This window comes from Equus caballus, chromosome 31 (genome assembly GCF_041296265.1).
Source record: "Equus caballus isolate H_3958 breed thoroughbred chromosome 31, TB-T2T, whole genome shotgun sequence".
NCBI lineage: Eukaryota > Metazoa > Chordata > Mammalia > Perissodactyla > Equidae > Equus > Equus caballus.
In genome coordinates, this window is record NC_091714.1 from 23,770,372 (window position 1) to 23,789,967 (window position 19,596).

General features: G+C 37.4%; 1 long non-coding RNA gene across 1 annotated transcript in view; it reads left to right on the forward strand.

Moving 5' to 3' along the window:
- The window catches only part of LOC111771390 (uncharacterized), a 65,424-nt gene that overhangs the window by 35,184 nt on the left and 10,644 nt on the right, over positions 1–19,596 (forward strand). The window contains exons 2-3 of the long non-coding RNA XR_002805196.2: positions 11,039–11,157; positions 11,939–11,987. This is a non-coding gene — a long non-coding RNA (uncharacterized lncRNA). The remainder of the gene's footprint in view (positions 1–11,038; positions 11,158–11,938; positions 11,988–19,596) is intronic.

The window sequence follows — 19,596 nt, forward strand, 5'->3', positions numbered from 1 at the left end:
ATCACGACGTCAAGTCTACTGACTATCTGTCAACATACGAAGTTATTACAATGTTATTGACTATATTCCCTAGGCTGTCTGTTACATCTCTGTGACATTTATTTTATAACTGGAAGTTTGTTCCTCAATCCCCTTCACCTGTTTTTCCTATGTCCCCTCCTCTCTCTGCTCTGGTGACCACTAGATTGTTTTCTGTATCTATGAGTCTGAGAAACTTTAAGTGCATTTTGCTAAGTGAAAAAAGCCAGTCTGAAAAGACTACTATGTGATTCTAACTGTACAACTTTATGGAAAAGGAAAAATTGTAGAAAGAATAAAAATATCATTGGTTGCCAAGGATTAGGGATAAGGATGAATAGGTGAAGCATCGGAGATTTTTAGGGTAGTGAAGCTATTCCGTATAATTCTGTAAGGATGAATATATGACATTATGCGTTCATTAAACGCCTAGAGCTTTACAGCACAGAGTGCAGCCTAATGTAAACTATGGACTCAGTTAAAAATAATGTATAAATATTGGCTCATTAATTGTAACAAATGTATCCCACTGATGCAAGATGCCAACAGTAGGAGAAACTATGTGGTGGGGAGGAAAGGATATACATGGGAACTCTACTTTCTGCTCAATGTTTTTAGAAACCTAAAACAGCTCTAAAAAAAAGCTCACCTTTCTTTTCTTATTGTTATATTGAATAAGCTTTAATTTCATGAAGATAACTAATTATAGAAATAGAACTGTTACTGGGTCGCTTAAAAAAATATCAGACAGCATGTGGTAAGGAGTAGAATAACTCCATAGTCACGTGCTGGAAAGAAACAATTGATCCTCTAACAGCGTATAAATGACAAAGAGCTGCCGGTGGAAGAGAAGGAAATAGTTTTTTGGTTGATAGCCTACCTGAAGGCCTGAGTTTATAGATAGTTGTAATTTCGTAGAATATTTCATAGTTGACATCAGTCCGGTGAGCAGTAGAGGTTCATTTGGCTTCTGCTTGCATTTTACAGAACTGAAGTGATTACAAAGGAGATGTGATGACAGAACAAATGATGATTAGCATTACAGGTACAGAAGATAGTTTTTGCTCATTTTAGTTACTAGATAAAAAGTGAATAAAGGACACATAAATTTAGTCAAATTAACCAGAATCTTGTTGAATAACTATACCATATAACCATTTCAGAGTTTGATTTATTCTACGTTACCAGACACTTGACAAATGACAAGAATTTTAAGTATTCTTGGCTAAGTTCTGTTATTACTTGGGAGAATAGAAAAATGAAATCTCATATTGAATTATATCAGATTTTATGGTAATCATTTGAACTGTAATATAATCCTAATTGGTTTATCAGTGAATTTTTTAGGGTTCTTATTTCTAGCATTTTTGATGATCAATTTCAATTCGCTTTCATGTATTTCGTTTCTCCTTTCATCATCTGTCTTTTAATATTGTGAAACTTGGTAATAATATATTCATTTGAATTTTATGAACCCAGTAAATGTCCTTTTATGATGCCTTTTTCATTTCTAGAGAAAAAGGCATTACCAGCCTCAGAAGGTTATTTCTTTAAGCTTTTTATGAAAGCTAGTAAAATTGGTTTAACTGTCCTGACCCCTTCAGTTTCAGTCAGTTTTCCATTTCACTGTTGAAAATAAAAATGCATCTCAAGTTTTTAGTAGCTTTTAGAAGTTGAAGTACCAAAGATAAAAATTGGAAAAGGAAAAATCTCCAACATGATATGAAAACAAATCCTATAAAAGATATCACAGTATCATTGCAATTATATTATCCTCATTTGGATACAAAAGAGTGGGAAAAGTTTTATTTTGTGACTACCCAGAAGTTCATACTAGGACACTCCTATCTTCTAAATATTTCCACATATTTCCACATTTACAGCAATAGCTGCTATCACCTGAGCGCTTAAGACAAGACGCCACCAAGCTAAATGCATTAGCGGAGGCACATTCTGCCCAATAAGAGAATGGTAACGGTTTTAGCACAGAACAGGTGCGCAGCAAAAGTCAGCTATTCTTCTCATTCTTCTGAGGCTATTACTTTCTTTCTAAACTGAGATTTATAAACTCTCTTCCTAAATTGAGATTTAATTTATGTACAGTGAAGTGCACAAGTGCACATTCCAAATGTGCAATTCGATGAGTCTTGATAAATGATACATTGTGTAACCCATCCCCAATCAAGACGTAGGACATTTTGATCTTCCGAGAAAAAGTCCCTCTCGCTCCTTTCCAGCCAGTCTCTCTCATTGAGTACAGGCAACTTCTCTTCTGACCTCTATTAGTTTCGGTAACTTGTCTTTATGTCCAAATTTCAGAGTGGAATTATATAATTTGTATTCTTGTTTCTGGCTTCTTTTACTCAGAATGTTCTAGCGCTCATCCACGTTGCTGTGCATATCCGTAGTTTGTTTCTTTCTGTTTCTGAATAAGCACCCATTTGTGTGAATATATCTCAATTTGTTTATTCATTCACCTGTTGATGAACCTTGGTTGTTTTCCGTTTTTGTCTACTGTTAACAAAATGAATACAGTTACACTCAGTGAAGTGCAAGGAGGCCCTTCCAGCTGGATTTTAGGGCACAAGGACTGGGGAGAGAGGCTGCTGGTGAAGCTACTGTGGGGCCCATCACCAAAGACTTCACGTCGCTAATCAAGTTTGATTTTAACCTTCAAAGGGACAGGGGACCATTTGAGGAAATAACGATTCAGATAATCATTTCAGAAGTGCTATTTGAGTGACAATGAATAAAAAACATGGCTTTCTATAAGCTCTACCTCAGAGAGGAAAAAAGATATTGCTCAGAATTAAAATATGTCAAATATTTCCGCTAGTTAAAACGTAAGCTATAGGTGTGTGTTTAGGAAAGGGGTTCTGTGTGGGCACCGCGGTGTAGGAAAAAGCACCCCGTGTGGACACACATCATCACTCAGCCACAGACTCTGGGGCATCACTCTGCAGACCTCGGAGCGCTCCCTCCTTCCTCTCCACTACTCTGCTATGCAAATTCTGGCACCTCAACCTCCCCAAATTTCCAGCTCCAATCTCTTTCTCCTCAACCTGTGAAGACTGTCAATGTGTTTGACTCCCCCTCCCTGGACGGCAGCTTGGAAGCTGACTGCAGGCTGCAAGCTGGAGCAGCGGGAAGCTCACCTCATTTGTTTCCTTCCTCTTGGGAATTACAATCCTGTACTGCCAGTTGTCCAATGTACAAAAGAGTCATTCCATATATTTTGTCCAGTTTTCTATATATATATATATACAACAAATATATATCATCTATTTTGTCTAGTTTTCTCTCTCTCTATATATATATTCAACAAAAACACAATTTTCATAGCAGTCCATCCTATGGATGTTACAATTTTATTCCTCTTCCTGGTGTTTGGTTGGCTAATATATGTGTTTCCCATTAGAATGCAAGATGTAAGCTCCATAAGCATGAGAATTCATTATTTTTTATTTTGTTTTACCCTTGCTGGGTACCACTCAGAACAATCAGACCGGGGCTGGGCTTTGATTTGTAGGTTCCTGAGAAGGCAGTGCTAGATTTGAGAACCCAGGGGAGCCTGGAACATACCCACCACCTAATTCTTCATTTTAGGAACTTCCCAAGCTGGGGTGTGTTTGTCTGGAGAAGTTATGAATGTCGCTCAATTTCTTTGCCCAGTAGGTACCAGAGACAAAGTTTGCAAGAAAATAAGGAATTGCCTTTTGATTTGGTAATTTAATGGAATAGAATTATTAGTTTTAGCACCATAAGTGTATTAGTCTGCAAAGGGCCTTCTGTATACTACCTCATTTAATTCTCACTATATCTCACTGCCTTCTCAGAAATCTCACTGGATGTTTCTTCCTCAGAGTGAGTAGCTCCTTTAGGATCACAGAGCTAGTAACAGAGGCCGCACTCAAGTCTTCTCAACCCTTTAAAATCTCTTTCCATCATACATCCATTAACTGCTGAATTCACAAATTTTCAAGCAAATAAAAAGCACAGTGGTTTGGTACAAATAATGTGGTCATGCTAGGTACAATAATATTCTCCATTTTAATTATTATTGGTCTTATCAAAGTGATGTAGAAAGGAGTCTCTCTACTAATATTTTATTCATTTGTTTTTAATTGAGATACAATTGACATATAACATTGTATTTATTTTAGATGTAGGACATAATGATTTGATATATTTATGTGTTGCAAAACGATTACCACAATAAGTTTAGTTAACATCCGTTACCACACATAGCTACAATTTCTTTTTCTTATGATGAGAACTTTTAAGATCTACTCTCTTAGCAACTTTCAAATATACAATACAGTATTGTTAACTGTGTTCACCATGCTGTGTGTTACATCTCCAGGACTTCCTTATCTTATACCTGGAAGTTTGCACTTTTTTTTTTTTAAGATTTTATTTTTTTCCTTTTTCTCCCCAAAGCCCCCCGTACATAGTTGTATATTCTTCGTTGCGGGTCCTTCTAGTTGTGGCATGTGGGATGCTGCCTCAGCATGGTCTGATGAGCAGTGCCCTGTCTGTGCCCAGGATTCGAACCAATGAAACACTGGGCTGCCTGCAGCGGAGCGGGGGGACTTAAACACTCGGCCACGGGGCCAGTCCTGGAAGTTTGTACCTTTTGATCACCTTCACCCATTTTGCCCACTCCCCAAACCCCAAAGAAAAAGAATTTGTAATCATTATATATATGTACTTAGCCCAAAAGAATGCTTAGAACTTAAATAAATATCTGTTGAATGAATAAATGAATGAAGAAAGCAGCTCATACAGAGAGTCAAACGAATGTTAAGCGTCACAGAGACATCAACTAAAACAAAGCCTGTAATTTGTCAATTGGTCATAAGTGATCTTAGAACCATTTTGGTGGAGTGATGTTGATGGAAGCATTATTGCGTTAAGTACAGGAGGAAAAAGATAAAGAAAGTAAACATGCCCAAAACCTGGTAAGAGTAGATAGATCCAGATTTGTATAGTAAGCAGGAGTAGATTCAGCTGTGAATGCCAGAAAAAAAGAGTGGCTTACATATGATAGTGAATTTCTCTCTCACGTTCAATTTAGTAAAAGCAGGCTTTCTGTGGCATAACTTGGAGTCAGGGATGACATAAAATCCTTATCTTTGACTTTATCTTTATGCTTCTAATTCCACACATCCTCTAAGTATATTAAAAACTACATTTATACTTAAATTATTTATGCATGTTCTTATTTATATCTAATTCTTCATTTCATCAAAATATCTTTGGGTTTATAGAGAATGATTTTTTTAAAGATAGAAAAGACTTGAACATGTTTGCAGTCTATACAGAGTGAGCCAGGAGACACCGTGACGTGGAAATCACAGAGGACAGAGTGAGTAGTTGAAGGGGCAAATTCCCTGAGGAGATAGGATGGGGTCGAGAGAACTGCTTGATGCATTAGCTTTGAACGCAAGAAATAACAATTTTCCTTGGAGACCACTGAGGAAAGAAGTAAATTATGTAGAAACAAATATACACAGTATTCTAATAGGTGTGAGATTTAAAGCTGATGGTACTCCGTTAAGTCTCAATTTTGCTGTGAATTTGTAGGTAAGTTTATTTACTGGGGCAGGGTGATGTGGTACTTCTGAGGATGGCAAAAGAAACCTACCAGGAATGTTAACAACAATTGTTCTTCACAATATTAATGGCTCAGTTAGGGTGGAGGTCATAAATTTGTAGTGATATCAATTTGGTCCAACTCTTAGGTTCTGCAGTAACATCTTGCCATTTGGGTACAGGAGAAAAGAAAGCAGTCTGGCTCATGACCTGGGCTATACCGGGCAAATCAGCGGGAACCATGGACAAGGGCATTGACAATGCAGAAAAGAGAAGTCTTAAGGCCACAGAGCATTCGGCAGTATAGCAAAAGAGATAAGTCATGGAGAATGTGGATGTAAGGTTGGGAGGAAAAGCAGTCATGGGGAGACTGACATTAGCGACAAGTTTGTAAAGGGATAGGAGATTGTGGCCATAAACTGAATTTTTTATTTTAAAAGTGGACCTGTGTGTGGCTGCAGTGTGGTGGAAGTGTGGGCTGTCAGAATCTAGGAAGTGAAGGAGTTTTCAGGAGGTGTCTGATGAGTCATTCATATGAATAAAACAAGTCTCCACATCCTCAGAGAATGAAAAGGAGTGACTGAGAGTTTTAGAGATAACCTCAGGGGAAGAGGAAATAGGTGGAGCCCAGCTCACAGTTAAGCAGTGGTACTCACCAACACTTTCCACTCAGCAGCTGGTAACTTATTTTATTTTTGATTTCGATTCAAATTTCAAGACATTTTGATTCATAATAATTTCCTAATATTATTTAAACTAAAAGCTGTGTATTTATTTTAAATTATATTCCATATTTTTACATGACCCTCTTTGCATAACTGCGTATTTTCTCAATGTTAACTAACTGGCCTCATTCAACCTTGATTGCTCTCTTGCATGAAGCTCAGTACCACCTCCCTGACCCCAGCCACTCAAGTTTTCCTTGGACTAGTCTAACAGAGTCTAAACCAGTCTATCAGTAGAATCATAACTAGTCTTTCTCAAGTCTACCCTTGCCCTAATCTACTTCCCATTACTGCAAATTTGTCCTTGTAAAGCAGAGTTTTGAGCATGATGGCACCCTCTTGTTCAAAAAATATGTCATGATGGGTCACTCTTTAGCAAGTGAAGGCCACATTCCTTAACTTGGCATTCCATCCCTTATATTTTTCTCACCATGCCTCCCAAATTTCCAAGTATATCCCTCACTATATCTTTACCTAGACTCTACACTATTTGTTCCCAATTGTAGCCAATGATCAGAATATCTGAGCTACTAAAGACTAAATTCCAAGTTTGAGAGTAGGATCAAAATAAAAAATATTTTTGCACAAAGATGCTTGGGTGATTCTGATATTGTTAGATTTGAGAACCATTGTCCTAAATATTCCAACATGAAACAGACATCATATGCCTTTTCTTATCTGATCCATTTCATTTGGAGTGTTCTCTTCCATTTCTAGCTGATGAATTCAAATCAAAGCTTTTAAACCCTTAATCCCCAATCTGCCTCATCCTGAAGATCCAGGTACTTTTCTAAATACTTTACTTATATTTCATTTAATCTTCAAACGCTTCTATAAGATAGACATAATGGATGCTAAGAAAGCTGTCCAAGATTATACATCTCTAGAAATCACAATGCTAGTATTTAAAACAAAGCTGTCCAAACTCAAAGTCTTAGTAAGTGAAGAGCATTCTTATTGGGATCTACATCAATTATACAAACCCAACTCATTGGTTTTGTATCGGATTTCTTGCAACATGATTTTCTGAACTTCTATAATGGTAATTCCTCCCGTTGAAATTTGTGTCCATGATATTTGACTTAGTTTCAGCTGTGTTTTCTTTTAGACTGGCTGCTCTGTCACTAATTTCTGCAATAATAAAAAGAATTACTGAGTCACAATTTTTCAATATAGTGGTCGAATTGTGATTAATTTGATTCACTAAACATTGATCCATGGCCTCTTAGGTACCTAAAGTCATACAAGATAACAAGATCTTGTGATAAGTAATACTTTACTAGAAATAGCAGGGGCTTAGGAAGAGGGCTGGCTGTGGGGAAGAGAGAGGAGGCCTGGATGATGGGCAATTCCATTTCTCAATTTATATGGTGTAAGGGTAAACAAAAATGATTTACATCCATTTATAAAGGGCAAAGAGAAATTTTCTAATTACCTTTTTCCTTAGAGTGATTTCTTGCACACGTTTTGAAACTGAGTCCTTATCCAAACCTTTGGAATAGAGGTTGACCTCTCTAGGGGTTAAGGCCACTCTTCATCTGCCCCAAATGAGGCCTTCTGGGATATTTACTCCATTCTGAAGTTCATCTTGTTTAGGTAAAACCATTTGTTTGTAAATCCATAAAAATTCTTAGACTTCTACAAATTCTTGTTGGAAGTCACCAGGCTAATTTTCCAGCACTGCCTTAGAAACAGATTTCAGGTCATGCCATATTTTCTTAAAATTTCTTTTCACATTTATACAGAACGTTGCCTATTTCTGAACTTATAAATGAAGTAAAAATATTTCGGGAAAGCAATAATAACATATTTTACACGACTTCTTTGATGTTATTTCATGGCCACGTTTTATACAGCATTTTCCCATTATCACATTATTCTCAAAACAAGCTAATGAAGAGCACAGAGAAGGTACCTTCGCTCCCGCCTATAAATGCTAGAACTGATGTACAGAGATGGTTAAGCATTTGTCCTGGTAGGATCTGTATAGGGAGGAGGACTGAGTCAATGACTGAGCTTGCCTGGTGTTCTGCCCATTAATCTTTCTGTTTTCACTGTCAGCGTCGACAGATAGATATTTTGAACATGACTGAGTCCTTGGAAGAACAGCTCATTCCCCCTGTGAGCTATAGCAGAAGCAAGTGGGCTGACTAGCCTGCACATGCCTCACCCTCAATGTCTTAAGGTGCTTTGAAAGAAAGTAAGTCAAAACTAATCAGAAAACAAATAAGTACTGCTGTGAAAGCATCCTGAAAACTAATACTCAAAGCACTCTAAGACTTTATTATAATGATTCTCACAGTCATGTTTTATCTTCATAGAACATGCTAAAATCCTCATCTAGATTGAAATGAGAGAATAACATCAGGTTGAAAGAACCAGAATAAAATAATATTTCCATTTTATCTCTTCAATCAGGATTTATCTGACTAATAACACTTCAGCATTCATATGTATTCAGCAATTTACTGAGTGGCACTCTGCCATTTTAGGGATTCTTATGAATCATGTGAAACAAATGAATTTTCTGGTGATTGCCTAACAGACAGCAGTAGGTCATTCTTACTAGTTAAATCCACCAAGTGATACTATGAGAAAAATCAGACCTGTGAAAGTTGCAATAAGAACTAAAATGGCTAATTTTGTTAGAACACAGCATATGCGCCTTGTTTTGAAGTGTTGCATATAATTAGAGGGTTTTTAATGAAGAGAAAAATGTAGTTGTGTATTGATCCCTTCCCTCTGAATGCTCCTTGGTTTCCTTCTTTGAAACTTTATAGTACTTTGGCAAACTTAAGATGCTTGTAACAAATTACCTTACTCTATAGTAATTGATAGATCTTTCTAAACCCTCGCTGAGCACAAGTCCATTTCTCCAGGTTGGGCTTGCTGGATAGTCCCCTTCTCCCTGTAACATCTAGCTCTGTGTCTGGCTTAAAAACATATTTGAATATGGAATAAATTATTCAAAATCATGATTAATGAAGTATTTCTCAAAATTCCTGCCTTCAGAACCTTAACTTCTTAGGGTTCTCTAGGAGGAGGCAGAAATTTGCCAGCACAATCGGTATACATTTTGCAAGACTGCAGGGTAGAATCTAGAGTCAAGCGTTGCTACCTAACATCCTTCTGTAGGATGAAGGCAGTTTGCCGACTAGTTTTCTTAGCTTTTCTAAAATGTAGCTTTTACTTCCTAAAGTTTAGATATTGTAAGTAATATTTTAAAAAATATTTCTTACTGCTTTTCAGATACATCTTGTGGACAGGTTTTTACAGTTAATCCGAGCTGTGTGATGACGTGGGGGTAGGGTTCAGACGGCTTCTTAGAGTCCCAAAGAATTCTAGAAAAGGAGAGAATTCCACATGAAGAAATGCTTGGCTGCGCAACCAGAAGCACAAGGCCTGTAGTAGATAATATTCTATCAGAAGCCATTTCTTTGAAATTCTAATATTTTATCAATAAAAAAATTGTTCCGTGTGTCAAGGACGTTTATCTTAAAAATCTTTATCTCAAAGTAAATATACTTGTTAATCTTTTACCAGCTGATACCCAAAGATAAGTTTAAATGGTGAAGAAATAAGCTTTGAAAGTGCAGCACCTGCAAATCAAACGTTTGTGGTGAGGGAGAATTAGAAAGGGTCAGCGGGGAATCTCTTATATCTCCCCAGGACACGGGCAAGGAGCTAGAGGCAAGCGCGCTCCCCCCGCAGCGCTGGGTGCGCCCTGGATGAGGGTCAGCGTTCCGTCTGCCCTTGGCTTCCCTGTCTTCGCATTTTTCTCGGTTCTTGAGGAGAGGCTGTATCTTATAATGATGCTAAGGCTGCTTTTCCTCTTCTGGGAGCTGTGTTAACAATAGCACATTCCTTCAGCAATCACGGTGAGTGGCAGGGCGCTGGTGCTTTCCATTCTGATGCTGTCTGGAAATGTTCTCCTCGTTCTTCCAGCTCCAGATTAATCTAAAGCTCCTGCTTACACACACTTCGTGTTACTATTAGTATTATATCTGCTCCGTGGATATGAAGAGATAATATCACATGATGAATATGTATTATAAAAATACAGGCAAAAAATGAGGTTCACATTTTACTACAGTAGAATCTATTAAACCAAATTTACACTTGTCAAAAGATGGTAAACGGTCTTTGAAAAACCATGGCAAAAGGGCTTTCCAACTATAGCGGAAGTCATTTAGTGGCTAGAAAGGTCAGAAATATCATCTAAGGTCAAAAGAATGGAGAGAATTACAATTTATCTTTTGCTTTTTGTGGGAACAATGATTCACCGGTCAGATACTCAGAAGGATGCTCTTGGATTAGTTGATATTATCTGTGAGTTGATATTAATTTCCTTGTTTGCTGAAATTGACTAAACAAAATCTCTCTCTGTTTAATGCTGCAAAATGCCACCTACATCCTTTTTATATTTATGAATGCATAATTTTGGTTTGGTTCATGAATATCGAAATAAATAATTTTAATTATGTGGGTTTTTTTTTTTTTTAACTTTTGAAGAGAAGATCTTAGCATTCATAAAATTTTCAAAGGCTTCTTATATCAATCAATGTCACAGCAGGAAACAGATGGCATATACAAATTGGGATAATTTGAGGAGATTTAAATAGGGACTATTTATAAGTTGCGGAGAGGGTACAGGAAAATCATGCTGAATTTCACAATTTCCTTGGGCTTGTCTCATATAGGAGAGGAACCCCCAAGGCCTGAAGTGGCAAGGAGAAGAAGTAACTGGAAGAAGAGAACAGAGGCCCGTGTAGAGAGGGCTGCGTAACAGTGACCGTGATCTTCAGCTGAGCGATGACAAGTACACTGCCTCATTGTCATTTCACTTTCTGTTCTCTTATTCATACCATAAGTGGCAGCACCCAGGAATCCAGTGGGCAAAGAGGCCTGTGATGAAGGCCATGGAGAGCGGTCTCCAAGGATATTGAGAAAAATAAGGGCGGAAAATGGATCTAGGGGAAAAAATATATATATTGCCTATTAATAATATGTTGTTTATATATCCAGCTCAGTTCCACCACTAAAACAAGGTTGTCTTCCCCTGTTAACACTTCTTTCTGTAAAGTTGAAATGTGTCTCCTTATAACTTTCACACGTTTGTTCAAATTCTTATTTCTAACTTTCTAGAGCATGACTGATATCCTTCAAGTATTTGAATACATTTATCATTTTCCTTCTAATTCATCTCTTCTCCAGTTTTAACTCTTCAAATCTTCTCAAGAATTTCTCATATTACATTGTACCTGGCGGTTTTGATTCTAAAGTTAGCAAGAATGGTGGAAAGAAGATGATAGCTAAAATGAAATTAGATTGGAAATCCCTTAAGTCATCCATTTAAAATGTGCACATTCTGTAGTGGGCGCAACGCTACATCGTAGACCCACGATGAAAGCAGGTCTGCACGTAGCCGTCTGGAATTCAAGCCATTTTATCTTATACATAACTGACAAAACCATAGTGGTAAATGGGGAATGAAGAAAAAATTCTAAAGTGTTCTTATCTGCCTATAGGGTTTACACCGTGTTGTTTTAATACCAAGTTTTTCTAAGCTTAGTACATCTATGTTTGTTCCTTCTTTTAAGGATGAAATGAATGAGTGAAGTCACGTCTTTAAGGAGGGTGAATTAACACGTAAGTTAAATGTGTATGTGTTCTATTTCTTCCAAATGTGGTTTCTCTCCTCTTATTTCTAATAGCCCTCTTCCTGGAATGCTAGTTTATCAGTATTTCTTTTACAAGATATCAGACTTGGACATGATACCCCAGTCGTGAACTCCCTATGTGAAAATTAGTGGGAATAATATTTCCTTAAACTTAAAATTATAACGTACTTAATATTACAAACAATAGCATTACCATGTTGGTTAACTTATATGGAGCTAAAATCTCTAAGTGCTTTTCAACAGGAGCTGCTATTTAACTAGGAATTGATAAACTGAACGCCTGCGCATTTATAACCCAAATGCGTGCCAGTAGACTGGTCCTTAACAAGCATTATTTTTTTGAAGTCATCTAACCTATTGAAATCAAAGGGAAAGAAATGAGATGCGTAAGTCTTTAAGCACTGGATGAATGAGCATCTCTGTGGAATGTAGAAGGGACTCCTTCTTTATACAGATGTTTGGAATTAATGACCATAAAGGTCTTTTAATTTAACACATTCAACAAATATTCATTGAGTATCTGTTATGTGACAAGCGCCACGATTAATAAGTAATGCATGATCTCTAGCCTCAAGGATTGCACAGTTTAGTAGATTGACAACACGTATGCCATAGCGAGAGGAGATATTTCGAAAAGATAATGACGGTGCAGAGGAAGGTGTAGGTAGTCCTCCATGGGGACAGAGGTGAGGTATGTGTATGGTGGATATTTTTCGTAAAGATGTAAGACTTAAGAATCTTGAAGGATGCAGGGAAGGAGTAGGGGCCTTGGAGAAGATACTCCCGGCATACGCAGTAGCATTACTGGGGGTTCAGACATTTGAAACTAGTGTCCCCTAACGGAGCACAGAGATCACAGAAGTGTAGGGAAATCAACAGAGAAAGAAGTAAGAACAACATCATCAAAAATGTGTCAGATTGGGGGGCCAGCTCCGTGGCCAAGTGGTTAAAGTCCCACAGCTCTGCTTTGGTGGCCTGGGATTCATGGGTTTGGATACCGGGTGCAGACCTACTCCATTTGTCAGCCACGCTGTGGAGGTGTCCCACATACAAAAATAGAGGAAGATTGGCAGAGATGTTAGCTCAGGGCTAATCTTCCTCACCAAAAAAAAAAAGAAAAAAATATATAATATATATCTATATCAGACTGATTATATATATTTGACCTCATTATATGTATACACATTCTTATATATGTGTATCTATATATATGTATTATATACATGTATGATATGTAATAAATGATATACAATGTTCATTCATTTTATCATAAATATAGATATATATCCATAGTTAATGCAAAATTTAAATAAAGCAAATAAGGAAGGAAGTTGGAAAAAGGAGAAAGAAGAGTGATTGAGAGGCAATTAAGTGGGAAACAAACAACTAAATATTTACTGAGAGCATACCACCAGGCATCATGCTAAGTGCTTTTGCTCACATTATTAAATTTACTCCTTAAAACAGCTGGTACGATTAATATTGTCATTTTTACAAATGAGGAAATTGAATCTCACAGAAGATAAGTAACTCATCAAGATCATATATAGCTATTAAATATCAGAGCTGGGATTTCAATGTAACTCATAAACTCTAAAGAACAATACCAGAGGTATAACAATGGAGTATATAATTAATTGCTTGTTGAGTCATTTTTCTTTCAAGAATTCCTCATTTGTATTATGTGAAAGCAAATATTTGCAGAATAACATTAGGTGAAAGCAAACTCAGACTTTCTTTTGGTTTATTTCATTCTTAATAGGCAACAGGAAGCCAGCCGAGGCTTCTGACATGCTACTTTTTATTGAATCATGGTTAGGAACTTTAAGATAAGATGTGATTCTTACAAGGAGTGAAATAAAAAACAGATTGTGTTAGAGCACATTTTATATCACCTAATATGACTCTTAGTAAAAGATCAATCAAATCAAATCTTATTCTTAAAATGTCTATCTTTAAATACTTATCAAAAGATAAAATTTGATGGCTAGAGAAACAAAAAATATGTTTAATAGACATTGTTATTGTTAAACATCTATAAAATATCTGTTTTGAATTACAATTGTAAAAGAAATGTGCATTCTTAAATATTTTGGCTGAGATGGTAATATAATAGTAAAGTTGCTTTTCCCTCTTGTGTAATATATTCCACACAGTTAGTTTGAGGAAATGTATAAATACACACTTGAAGAGAACCTCTAGGTCTGAAGGATAATGTGGTGATCTGATTCTAATATTCCATCATACTCTCTGGAATAAACAAAACAAAGCAATAAACAAACATAAAATCAATAAAGAGAGCAAACAAAATGATTCGTAATCCATACCTTCAACATTACTGAGAGAAAGAGAATACCACATTCTTCAACTGATCTATAAGTAGGCAAAACAAATTCCAAAAGACCTCCCACTGCCTGCTGCTTCTGGCCTGTGGGTTCAGAGAGCCGAGGAGGAGACACTGAAGGGAGCTAGTGAGGAGAACAGAAGGACATGGAAGCACAGACAACATCTCGCTCTCTCTTGCTCTCTCTCTCTCACACACACACACACTTTTTCTCAACCACGAAGTATTTATTGAGTGCCTCTTTCTCAGGAGTGAGAACTCTTATTAGAGATGCGGATAGAAGAATACGTCCCCCAACTCCCCACTCCAGGAAATAGGACCTTCAGTCCAGAAGAGCCTAAAGTTGCAGGAATGGAAATCTTTAATTCCCTATGTGAGTAATTGGGAATGGTGATGAGAAGGATCAATTCTAATTCCACCACTTTGGTCCTGGGCTCATGTTTCCGAGCTGTTAAGAACACAGTCCTATGTGATAGTTCTTGCTTGAAATAATATGCTTTATCCTGAAGGACCATGTCCCAAACCCAAAGGTGGCATCCCCAAGCTGGCGCCCTAGCTCTGATCTTAGAGGGCCACGTAATGTATGATCTGGTAGAGCCAGCACGTGCTTTGATTATTTGTCATCGTCACCCCTCCTTCTCTTTAAAGTGGAACCTTTGATCCAAAGTGATGTTTTTGAGCATTTTATGATGATAAATCAGACACTCTATAAGCCTTTTAATAGTGATGCAGTCCAAGATACCATGGGAAAGAAAGGCAGTTCTATGTGCAGAATGGCTATCAATTTGAGTTAGGACAAATCCCCACTCCCTCCAGGGTAGAAGTGGTCTGATGTTTTCAACTTGCCACCAAGTGGCTAGTTGGTCTCCTTGATGGATGATACCACGCCAAGTACTCAACTTTGGTCTCTGCTTTTGACTGGCTTGACATTCAATAGCAGCAATACCTAGTACCACCTTAGCAAGAGGGAGCCCATGCAGGAGGTCTCATGCATTATGCCACCATGGCTATTTCATCCCTGGATGCACTGCGTAAGCACTGGGGTGTATGAGGACAGGGGCTGGCTGAACTTCTTTCGATGAGTCATCTAGAACCCTTTGTCTCTAATCTTACAATGTTACCAGTTGCTCTCACCAACCAGCAAAGCCATTTGCCTTTGCCGAATATACCTTATTACCTAAGGCAACCGTCTAGGTGTCCTGTTAAAAAGTCTGCCAACTTGGAAGATTTCCCCCCACCATTGTCTCCCTGAGAGAAGCTGTAGTATAAAAACAGTCCACGTTTTACTCACTGTAACTATTGTTATCCATTCATGAACAGGGCGTTTGTTCCCCTGGCCTCCCCCGCCTGGTCTGATTGTAAGGAGCGCTCCTAAGATACAGGTGTAAGCTCAGGGAGACGTGTTGATACAACAGAGGTAATAAAAGAATCTGTGCCCTTAGAAATTGCTCATACTCCACCTTGAATATATCAGAAGAATATAAAAGTGGATACAAGGAGGTTTTTACTATAAAGCCACGCTTCTCTACCTCGTGATCTAATACTTGTCATTGACACCTGGAGCTGGTCCTACTGCAGTGCTGGGATCACTTCTTGAAGCTTGGGTAAAACAACAGCCCATGGTGATGATGTGGAGATGCTGAAATATAAAACCACACATAGTAAAATAAATCATTTGCAAATAAAATAAGACAAAAATAAATAAATCATAATTAAATGGATAATTATTGAAACAGATAGCATTGGATATATAGATATTTAATTTCCTTCTTTTTTGAATATTATTTTCTATGTCGTCCTACTAGTGATCGCTGTATCTGCAATATAAGAATAAGCCAGTTTTTATTTTTCTGCAATTTTCCAGAGATGATCCCTTTGATTTTGCAGAATATTTCACTCATCATCAGTTTCACTCCACAAAGTAGTAAAGAAAATGTCTTACTATTCTGTAGGGTTTAAATTTGTTCACAAGAAAGAAATATGTATTTCAGTGCAGTCATAGTTTTGTTTGTTTTCCTATCACATCTGCATTTAGATTTAAAAACATTAAAGTTATTCTATATTCAAATTCTTTAGTCAATGATGACTGAATTCTCATTTTCATGAATTATTCATGCATATTGAAAATTATTTTTAAAACCAGACATTAAGTTTAAAGAAAAAGAAATGGAAATAAGAAGAAGAAATGAAAAGGAGGAACCAAAAACATAGATAATATCCAGGAACTAAGTCTTTATTTAGTTAAGCATCTGAAGCATGCATGCTTTCATTCATTCATTCATGCAATTTTACTTTCCCTCACCAATTCCTTATTGGGCATCTACCAGACACTGAAGATTCATGAGTGAACAAGATCTAATTTCTCCCTGCTTTCATAAAGCTATAGTCAGTCAGAAAGAAATATATTAAAATGTTACAAAATAAATTATTTAGTTAACACTGTGATTAGTGTTATAAGAAGTGCAAAGAGAGCAACAACTTTCTAAGCAGTCTTCCTACTTCTGCTGTTGACCGCCAACAGACAACATAGCATAAATGAATGATCCTTTGAAGACATGTCATTCCTCTGCTCAGAATCTTCCAGTGGCTTTCTATCTCATTTAGAAGAAAATCCTGTTTTGGTTACTTCTTGCAGAGTCAAAAACCATGCTAAAACTTGATGGCTTAAAATAATAAATTATCTCATGCTTGGATTTGACTGGGTTCAGATGCGTGGTTCTTGAGGTCTTTCATGCAATTGCATTCAAATGCTGCTGGGGCTGGATTCATATAAGGCTTTGGTGAAACTGGACATCCAAGGCAGCTTCTTCACTCACACTGCATTAACTGAGAATGGCTGGAGCAGCTAGGGGCTGGCCAGGATCGCTCTCAACATGCAGCTTCCCCATTGGCTAGTTTGGGCTTCCTTAGAATATGGAAGTCTCAAGGTAGACTTCTTATCATTGCTAGCTTCCTCAAAAGTGAGTATTCCAAAAACCACAGCAGGAAGCAAGACTTTTTAGGATGAAGTAATGAATGCCACACTATTGCCTACAGGGGGCCAGTTGACGTTTCACGTGGAAGCGGGCTGCACAAAAGTGTGCTTACTGGGAAGCTCAGTTCCCTGCCTCACAAATGCCTAAAAGGCTTTGAAATCTCCAGCTTCACATCCCCTTTGCTTTCATGTACTAATTCTATCCTCTTCTTCCCTTGATCATTCCATTCAGCTATGCTGGCCTCTTCATTGTTCACTGAAAGTGCTAGGTTGGCAGTGATCTCAGTGAACTTTGCACTGTGGTTTCCTCTTTCGGGAACACTTTTCCCAGATGCTCACATGAGCTTTTCCCTCACCTTCACATTTCTGCTGAAGATAGACGAGATGTTTTCTGATTACCCTATTTAATGTAGCCACCAATACTGCAAACCATGTTCCTCCTCAGCCATGTCTATTCTCATTTTTTCTTCATTTTTTCCATGTAATTAGCATCTGATGTACGATACATTTTTAAAGAATTTTTTTTGAAGTAGAGCATACATACAGCAAAATCACAAACCATAAATGCTCAGCTGAATGAGTGTCTCAAAGTGAAAGAACCCTTAAAACCTACCCCCAGAACAACTAACAGAATATTATCACAACCCAAAAAACTCTTCATTATCTTCTTCTTGTCACTACCACCCCAGCCCATGGTAACTACTGTCCTGATTTCTAATAGCATAGATTTGTTTTTGTCTGATTTTGAATTTTTTGTATATGGAATAAGACAGAAAGTACATACCCTCTTATTTTGGGCTTCTTTTATGAAACATTACTTTTGTGACGTTCATTATTGCTGGCATATGCAGTTGTAAGCTTTTCATATTCATTGCTGTATAGTCCTTCTTTATGTGAATTCCTTATAATGCACCCACTCTGCTGTAGATGAGCATTTGGGATTTTCCCAGTGTTGGGCTAGTGGTAGTGCTATATTCACTGCTGTATATGTCTTTGATAATTTTGTATCTACATTTCTGCTGGTTATGTTTCAGAGTGAAATCTCTGGATCACTGATATTCCATTTGCTTTATTTGATCATTGCCTGTTTCTCCTTTAAAGATATAAGTGTAATGAGCACAGAGAGTTTTGTCTGTAACGTCAGGAGGCGGAGCAGGGAATGCTTTCTTAAAGAAGTAAATTTGAGTTGAAGTGTTAAGGATGAGTAGATATATTATTATATAAGAGTTGGGAAAATCCTTTCTCAGGAAGAAGGAAAAGCCTGCTCAAATGCTTGGAGGCAGCAAACAGAATGGTGCATCAGAGAAAATGAAAGACCTGCATGGAGTTTGGAGAGTAAGGAGATTAGAAAAGAAGAACATTTTAGAAGATTCTAGAGATTTTTTGCATCTTCTAAAATACTCTAAAGGTTTTACTCATTGTTTTAAAACCAGTGGGGATGTGTCTTTCATAGGATAACACCATAATTATATTTTCATTTAGAAAAGGTAGCCCTGGGCACACAATCGGACGGAGAAGTGAGCGGGGAGAGGGAGACTGGGAGCACCTTGGGAGGGTGGTCAAGGAACGGTCAAGGTTTGAAGAGAAGAGAAGTTTTGAAAGGCACTTAGGGTTCGGATCCATGTTCAATTGATTGTGGTGGTTGAGACCTTTTTTTCTGGGATGTCTTCAAGCTTTTTGAGGAAAAACTGGGTTGGAATGTATTTAAGACATTCAAGGGAAGCTGTGGATATGTACATCCCCCAAGGAGGGGTCTCAGCTGAAGATATAAAATTTGGAGTTATTTGCAATATAGTAAATAAATATGATGTTATCTTTGAAGATGAATAATGCCCAAGATCAAGACTAGAGGATTGTCAGTATCTAAATTATGGTTAGGAGAACACAAGCCAGCACATGAGACTGAGAAAAAAATGGCAAGAGGTGCGGAAGAAAACCCAGGTAAATAAAGAAAGACAGTGTTTCAAGGGAGGAGAGTCATTGACTAACACCATTATCGTCACCATGGTACATTCTTACCACTCTCTAATATTATTTTTGTTCATTTGTTTGATGTTTTTTGCCCGTCTCCCACTTGCTAGCATAGAAGTTCATGAGTAGAGGGACCTGCCTCTTCTGTTCACTTCTGCGTTCTCCATGCCTAGTACAGTGGTAGGTTTTCAAAAGTATTTGTTCAATCAATGTGAATAAAACAGTTTACTTGTGATGAGAACTGAAATATGTTAACTGGATTTACAATATGGTGGCTTTAGTGACTTT